This window comes from Petromyzon marinus, chromosome 15, assembly GCF_048934315.1.
Source record: "Petromyzon marinus isolate PM22_M1 ecotype Great Lakes invasive population chromosome 15, UKy_Petmar_22M1.pri1.0, whole genome shotgun sequence".
Lineage (NCBI taxonomy): Eukaryota > Metazoa > Chordata > Hyperoartia > Petromyzontiformes > Petromyzontidae > Petromyzon > Petromyzon marinus.
The window spans coordinates 17,793,600-17,802,582 of NC_133681.1; positions in this window are offsets into that span (position 1 = coordinate 17,793,600).

Consider the following 8,983-nt stretch of genomic DNA (forward strand, 5'->3'; position numbering starts at 1 on the left):
GCAGCCACTGGTTCCACGCGCTGTCTCGGTCCACGTCCTCGCGTGACGACGACGATACTTCAAAATCACCTGACCGGAAGGAGGGGGGAGGGAGAGTAAGAAGGTACGAAGGGGAACCTTCTAACTCTTTCACAGGGACGCGTTCTTCGCATGCGTCACCCTGCAGCCAACCTCTCTGCTCTCGTGTGTGAACGTGGGTCAGTTTGGTTTAATCGTTCAGAATGAATGGGGCATGACCCTGGCCCTTGTGCAACTTATTATTTTCCATGAGATAATACCAAACACATCATTCATGTGTGAGTGTGTCTGTGGCCTGCAAGCAAAACCTACATTCTCTCGAGTCATATATCGGGAGCAGTCACAGGTGGGAAAGCATTGCCGAATTCCTTGAAAGGCTCAACTCTCTCCAACTTATGTTGAAAGCATTTACAGTGAGGGAAAAAGTATTTGATCCCCTGCTGATTTTGTACGTTTGCCCACTGACAAAGAAATGATCAGTCTATAATTTTAATGGTAGGTATATTTGAACAGTAAGAGAGACAGAATAACAACAAAATCCAGAAAAATGCATGTAAAAAATGTTCTAAATTGATTTGCATTTTAATTAGGGGAATAAGCACTTGACCCCTCTGCAAAACATGACTTAGTACTTGGTGAAAAAACCCTTGTTGGCAATCACAGAGGTCAAACGTTTTTTTGTAGTTGGCTACCAGGTTTGCACACATCTCAGGAGGGATTTTGTCCCACTCTTCTTTGCAGATCTTCTCCAAGTCATTAAGGTGTGGAGGCTGACGTTTGGCAACTCGAACCTTCAGCTCCCTCCACAGATTTTCTATGGGATTAAAGTCTGGAGACTGGCTAGGCCACTCTAGGACCTTAATGTGCTTCTTCTTGAGCCACTCCTTTGTTGCCTTGGCCGTGTGTTTTGGGTCATTGTCATGCTGGAATACCCATCCACGACCCATTTTCAATGCCCTGGCTGAGGGAAGGAGGTTATCACCCAAGATTTGACGGTACATGGCCCCGTCCATCGTCCCTTTGATGCGGTGAAGTTGTCCTGTCCCCTTAGCAGAAAAACACCCCCAAAGCATAATGTTTCCAACTCCATGTTTGACGGTGGGGATGGTGTTCTTGGGGTCATAGGCAGCATTCCTCCTCCTCCAAACACGACGAGTTGAGTTTATGCCAAAGAGCTCCATTTTGGTCTCATCTGACCACAACACTTTCACCCAGTTGTCCTCTGATTCATTCAGATGTTCATTGGCAAACTTCAGACGGGCATGTATATGTGCTTTCTTGAGCAGGGAGACCTTGCGGGTGCTGCAGGATTTCAGTCCTTCAAGGTGTAGTGTGTCACCAATTGTTTTCTTGGTATGGTGCCAGCTGCCTTGAGATCATTGACAAGATCCTCCCGTATAGTTCTGGGCTGATTCCTCACCGTTCTCATGATCATTGCAACTCCACGAGGTGAGATCTTGCATGGAGCCCCAGGCAGAGGGAGATTGACAGTTATTTTGTGTTTCTTCCATTTGCGAATAATCGCACCAACTGTTGTCACCTTCTCCGCAAGCTGCTTGGCAATGGTCTTGTAGCCCATTCCAGCCTTGTATAGGTCTACAATCTTGTCCCTGACATCCTTGGAGAGCTCTTTGGTCTTGGCCATGGTGGAGAGTTTGGAATCTGATTGATTGATTGCTTCTGTGGACAGGTGTCTTTTATACAGGTAACAAGCTGAGATTAGGAGCACTCCCTTTAAGAGTGTGCTCCTAATCTCAGCTCGTTAGCTGTATAAAAGACACATGGGAGCCAGAAATCTTTCTGATTGAGAGGGGGTCAAATACTTATTTCCCTCATTAAAATGCAAATCAATTTTTTACATTTTTGACATGCGTTTTTCTGGATTTTTTTGTTGTTATTCTGCCTCTCACTGTTCAAATAAACCTGCCATTAAAATTATAGACTAGTAATTTCTTTGTCAGTGGGCAAACGTACAAAATCAGCAGGGGATCAAATACTTTTTTCCCTCACTGTATGCATTAGTTCTGCCCGTACCTCTTTGTGCCTGTGTAGTGGGCAGGCAAGTGTGGTGGAGCAGCAGGTCCAGCACACGGGGTGTCCAACAGAGGAGAGGAACTCCCCGTGGCCGTGGCCGGGGAAGCAGAGGTCGGCGGCGCTGGGAGCGGCGTCAGTTGCGCGGCGTCTGTGGGAGAAGGCACAGGCCTCTTCTGAAGATTATCATCCGCAGACACATCATACGGCTTGCCGGACACGTCACACACTCGGCCCTGTGATTGTGGAGGTGAGACAGGTTCGCGCGTGGCAACGAATGGCTTGTCGTTGGACAAACATCGACGGCAACATCGGGAGAACGCGGCACGAACTCGTGCAGAGTTTCTGGCACCATATGAATTTACACTCCTTGTAGGTATGTACGTTGAACCTCGTTCGCGCCATACGTCAGCCAACCGTGCTAATCGTAGGTGCAGATGGATGCAATTGAAGGACGTGGAGCAGAGGTGTCAAAATGAAAAAAATAATTGATACAGAAATTACACAAGTCCAGGGGACTTCACCAAGGCCGTGTTATCCCAGACTCTGACAGAGCACAAAGGAAGATTGGCAATGACAAAAAATGGCTTCATAACTTTCATTGTCAGATGGCACACTTGCATCTTCAGTCTTCAGTCGGCGTCAGTAATTTAAGAATGCACGCATGATGCGTGACACCAACTAAAATGGCATCGATGCTGACTAATCACATCCTCTCCAAGATGTGGAACTCAAGAGACGAGGATAGCCTCTTCCAAACAGGACTACCCTTGACAATTGAGTTGTCGCCTGGGTAAAAATAAAATGAACTAGGAGATTTCAACTTGAAAATCCAAACCATCGCACCAACAGTAATGGACGGAATCCTATATGAGGCGCACACTGCAGTAGCTTCAGGTGGACTCTGGTACCTGCTTTAACGTCTGTGTGAGAAGCATCTTCTCCCACTGAAATTCAAACAAAGTTGACAGTTAGACAGGACATGTTTTAAAACATCCGCAGTAAAATTCAAGTATGTATACCATTAAAGTAAACTATTTTTTATTTACCAGGTTAGGCCCATTGAGAGCTATTAAGCTCTTTTTCAGAAGCGACCTGGCCACAAATTATAGCTTAACGAAGTAGCTTATCACGTGGAAATTTATAGCAGCCAAATACTCTAAACGCATTACTTACAAATAGCTCACAAAGCGGTTATCCTCCCACTACCCTTGGGTTACCTCCTGTCCCGGTCCAGCCGAGACAGTCTGTGAATTGGCATCTGTATTTGGGTGGCATGAATTAATTTGTACCGAGATCTGGTACCGGTACTGTGCTGAACTTTACTACTGCATGGTTGTTGACAGACCTAGACCGACTGAAACATAGGTCTGGGTTTGATCTCCATAGTGGAAAAGGTGGTAACCCGAAAACTAACCCAAAGCCTTCCACATTCAACGATAAACACTTTCAAACCGAGTTCGCTCGGAAATGACCCCACTAAACCGCACGTATGTAAACGTTTGACTTCAGTGGTTCCTCCGCCGCGTGCGAACGATGAAGTGCACGGCCTCTCGTGATGATGACCTCACACCCACATGGCTGCATGAAAGGCGGTGCTGACGAGCATGAGGCAGGTGGAAGAGGCAAAACGAGGAGGCAAGATTAGAGTGCTGTAGTTGGTGGGGTATAGTGGGGCCTATTTCCGAATGATTGATTTATGTGGAAATGAAATTGGTCAAGAGTCCGTTACTTTGTAAACATTAGCATGTATCTACTTTAAAACCAAGTCTGCAGGGGTGGGGAAGATGAGGTCTGTTCATTCTGGTGGGCAAAGAGAATTTAGACACTCCAAGTTAAGTCTGGTGGCATACGAATGAAATGCACCTTACAAATGTAAATAATAATGATTATTAATCCATCTTCTTCTTCACTCCCACGGTGTTTCCAACCAGGGTTAGGCCATGTAATGATCTGACGTGCTGTACACTTGTACAGTGTTACTGAATTATTGTATCATTATGAATTCAGTGCCCCTTCTGCGACCTTTCCCTAGATCCCCCTCTGGTGTATAACCTGGCCTGCTGACGTCAGGGCTGTAAGCCGCAGATCCCTTTCCCTGCCAGCAGCCAGCGCAATACTGTTACATTACCATTCTATGCCACTACACAGGGACTCCTCTACTTACGAACATTCGACTTACGAACATACAGAGATATGATCAAACCTGTCCGTATGTCCAGTTTCCTGTTTGGACCGAGAGTCGCAAGTTCATGGTGGCATCTACATCTGCAGAACGTGAAGAACCAGAGGCAACTTTTAAAGCCATTCCCCGTGTTTAGTGTACAAGCCGTAAAACGTGTTTGAAATCGACGGGAGAAAAGTTGGACTCACGAACAAATCGACTTACGAACAGACCTCTGGAACCGAACTCGTTTGTACGTACAAGAGTCTGTATATGGTGGTCACTCTGAACAACACAGACCCAGCCTCCTTTTTACTTTTTTTGGTCCATTAGGACATTACCAGACACATCTTTCTGTGCTAACGACCACACAATACACATTAGACGAGTCATAACAGGTCACGTTTAATAGTCTAAACTTGTCTGGAGTAAGTCGCATACGGAAGACATTTCTGCACATTTGCAGAATTACATGTCTATGATAAAGGAACCATGTGTATTGCATTACACAGGGGTGCTTGATCATGTGTGGATGCAGATTCCCGCAGCAATACAGGGAATAGGTTGTTCGCAGCACCACTGATTAATCAGAATCAGAATCTTTTTTATATCCTGGAGGAATACGATGAGCTATGAAGATCTTTTTCACATATGTCCAGTAGGGGCGGGTCAGCGAGCTATTTCCAAAACCGATGAGAGGCAAGATGGAGAAAATGTAAGCAAATTGCTAAAAATACAAAGTACATACATTCCTGCCAATTTGTCAACAAATGCAAGCTTGGGCAAGGTAGCAACACAACAACCACAGCTCCCGCCCAGTAATGTTCAAATATGCATCACAAGCCATTCAGAAGTGGTAGGCCTCACGTGACCACAGGGCACCACAGTGGCAATATGTTAACTACCTCACCTGGTACGCAGGAGGCCATGGATTCAATCCGGACCCTGTCGCCTGCTGTATATTTTGAGGTTGCATGTCTCTCTCACTACATTTAGAATAAACATCACGCGTTTAGAGTATTTGGCCTCTATACATTTCCACGGGATAAGCCACTTCGTTGAAGATAACATTTGTGATAGCCAGGTTGCTTCTGAAAAATAGCTCCATAGCTCAGTGGGGCCTCAAACTGGTAAAATAAAAAATATTGTTCATATTCTTGGTTCTTTCGGTAAAGTCACGTAGAAGGGAAACAATAAAATAATAAAAATATAAAACAATACAATTCTCACGACGTTTCGACTGCAACACAAGCAATCATCATCACCTGATGATCATTGCCTTCAACAGCCCCCTGAGCAGCATGGTGAGGTATGGCCATACAACCCCCTTGATTAACACGGCATGGGGTAGGGAGATCTTCAAGCATGATTACATTTACAAAGGGCATTAAGTGTTCAACAAAAATGAGTACATGAAATCTTTGAGTAAACCGCCATGAACCAATTCAACAAGACGCAATCTCACCGACACACCACGAGTTTCACTGACAACCACCGTCTTTTTTGCAGGCAAACATCTTGGTCAAAGGCCACATCAGTGGCAATATCAGGCTCACGGATTTTGGCCTGAGCATCAGCGAGACCTGCCCAAGTGAGTGATCTAGCTGCCCTGTGAATGTGTGTACGTGTGTAGCAGCATGTGTGTGTGCGTGTCACAGTGTTTGTGGGGAGCGGTGGTGTTAACGGTTAGCACGCTGCGCTACAAGCCTGTTTAAGCTATATGGGGGGGGGGGGTCTTTGTCTTCGTGCTGTGGTGGCGTGGTGGTTAGCACCGCTTAAACAAAGTGTGGTAGTGACACTGATACCCTTCAAACGTTACATTTCGTCAATCATTTGGCCAGGATTTCAACTCTCAACCTCCCAGGTTTGAGGAGGGTAGTTGTCAAACAGTAACCAGTAAACCGCTAACAGTTTTCATAATCGATTGCTGGTATTGAAAGTCTGGAGCCAGTAGACAATCCCATTGGAATTTTCGTCGCGGATGGCTGATTTACGTGTGATTTACATGTGATTTACTATTGCAAATGTACAGATCTCATGGCAGCCCTAAGTACCTTTGTCCTCATTCCTCACTTAACCTTTTCCCGTTCCGAGACGTCTGCACGTTACAGGGTGGTGGTAGGCGTCCCCGGTTCATCACTGAATCTTGAAACGCGCAAAGCGGCTCGGCGTTCATTTTATTCAGAGAGGCGTCGCAGCGCCGTTGCTTTTAAAGAAGTTGTTACTCACCGCAGAAAACTCTCGCGACACGACAGCTGCACTCTATGATAGCTGGCACCAGTGTAATGAAAATAATTTACATTTCTAAGTGCTACCCAGCTGATACACGCATTTACGTGGGCGATCTTTGTCATTGTGCGTATTTTGAGTGCCATACGTGACTGCGTGTGCATACCCTCATCTATTCTGCACTTCACAAGTACAGATGAATAATGTGCAAGTGCCACCTTGTTTGGTCACCTGTCTGTCCGTGTGCTGCTAGGAGCTTGGTGTCTTGGCTCGATATGATACATGGCCCCCGAAATGTACTTTGGGCTCCCGGTCACATGCAGCGCGGACATGTGGTCACTCGGATGTGTGGTGGCCGAGATGCTCCTCGGGAACCTGCTCTTCAAGACAAGCTCGGAAGACCACATCGGCTATCTCATCCAGGTATCTGACGCGTAGGAAAACACCATTGCATATATATCCAGTTGGTTATAAGGTCCTGCTGTTGAGCTACAAGGCTGTCAGTGGGTTAGCCCCACAATACTTACAGGAGCTGATCCACTCATGTACACCAATGAGGTCCTTGAGATCTTCTGATCTCCTACTCAGTTTTCTGAGGTCAAGTCTCAATTCCTGGGGGCGATCAGGCTTTTTGCCAGTGCAGCTCCAAGACTATGGAACGCGTTGGCCTCTGAAAACAAGACAGAATTTTTAAAGCTATTTAAATCTCGCCATGAAAACTCACCTCGGTAAAATGGCCTATTCCCCATAGTTTTGGTCGTCTCATTTCCCTGCTTTCCATACACGGGGCGCATTGGGATCATCGGATTAAATGCGCCTTACAAATATTAATTATTATAATATATACATACTGATGAATTCTATAATTTTTATTGTAACAAACCTCGAGCCCGATACGGCACCACCAAACCGGGCGTCATATTTCCCATGGGACCGTTCCAACTGCGCCATATAAAGGAGGAGGGAGGGTTTAATTCGAATTTGAACCAACGATGGAGTCCACGATAAACAACAGCAGCAGCAGGGGGTTGGTTATGACTGATGGCGCACGACGATCCACCAGCGTACAGACCCGCTGTGCGATGGCTCATGCGACAAAGCTGGTTACGTGCAGGGCTGTCGTCATCCTCTGGGCCTTTCACTGGTCAAAAAATGTCGCTCAGCTGCCGGTACACGGGAGAGGAGTGGACGTGTTCATTGCGTGATCACGCACCATTTGCATGAGTAAAGAAGTAAAGAGAGATTTCGGGTTCATCAGTAATACCAGAGAATCAGAGCGTCAGGCTGATGTCCTTCGGAATGATTACTATTGTTATGATTATTGTGGTTTGTTGTTAATCCCCGAGGCTTTCAGAGCCTGTGTTGGAGAGCAACGAAGCCGCACGTAGTAACCACGTCATCAATTAAAGACCAAATATGTATGATTCGCCTGATGATAGAGATAAATATCTGCAAACAGTATGTACAAGAGCAGGCAAAGTTCATTGTACATCGACGTTTCAATGAGACAAAGAGCAGCGTATGTACGCTCTGTTCACTCGAGCGACAGACCTCATCCAACTCATCCCTCTTGTGATCTTGGTTTCAGATGTTGGGGCTCCCACCCAAAGCCATGATTGACGCCTCGACCCACAACATTATCTCCTTTGGTGAGTGGACAGGGGGGGTGGTGAGGTGGTGGTGTTGGAGTTCGTAGCTGTTGCTGCTGCTGCTGTCACTGCCCGGAGAGTCGTGGCCGTGCAGCCGCGTGTCTCGTGCTCTGTGCTTGAATAGAAAGGCATGGAAACTGCTTCGTGTAATTTAAAAATGAACTGTGCTTTATTTGGGTTTAAAAGTCACAACGGTCTTGGCAACGTACTTGTCAGTACGTGTGTGAATTAGTGCGACAGTAAGGAGTCTTATGAAAAAAATACTTTAAAAGGAATGTTTAGGTAGCACAGTATATTTGGAAAACCCATAGGTATTTGCAATCCAACAGAGGACGTGTGTATTAATTACATGCAATTCTGGCCATCACATTTTTGATAAAGATGAGTGGCCATTTTTTTATATTTCAGCATCACTTAGCACAATTTTTAAAAATTGTGTGGCAGATGCGACGGTATCCTAAATCAGCATAGAGCAGTTCTACCATAGTATAAAACAACCATAGAGAACAACCCTCCACACAAACTGTAGGTCCTTGATTGAGAAATATATTATGCTTAAAAGCACGCTTGTACAACAAAATACCATCCTCTCCAAGTGATGCAAATAATAATAATATAATACTAAAATAAACATCAAAGTGTCTCCTTGCTCAAACAAGTATCAGGAGGTTCTCGTCTCCTCTGGTGGCCCAGAGTTGAGAGTGGGACTTTCACTTTCACGCTTAGGAGCCATCCTTTCCACACGACTACTGCAAACGTCTCACAAACGGTTACAAATTTTATCGACCCTGGAGGGATGACAGGCTGTAGTCGACCGCCAACATGGAATCATATTTGCAAACATCGCAATTGGAGGGTTAAGGACCGCCGCCACATTGTACTGATCGCCACA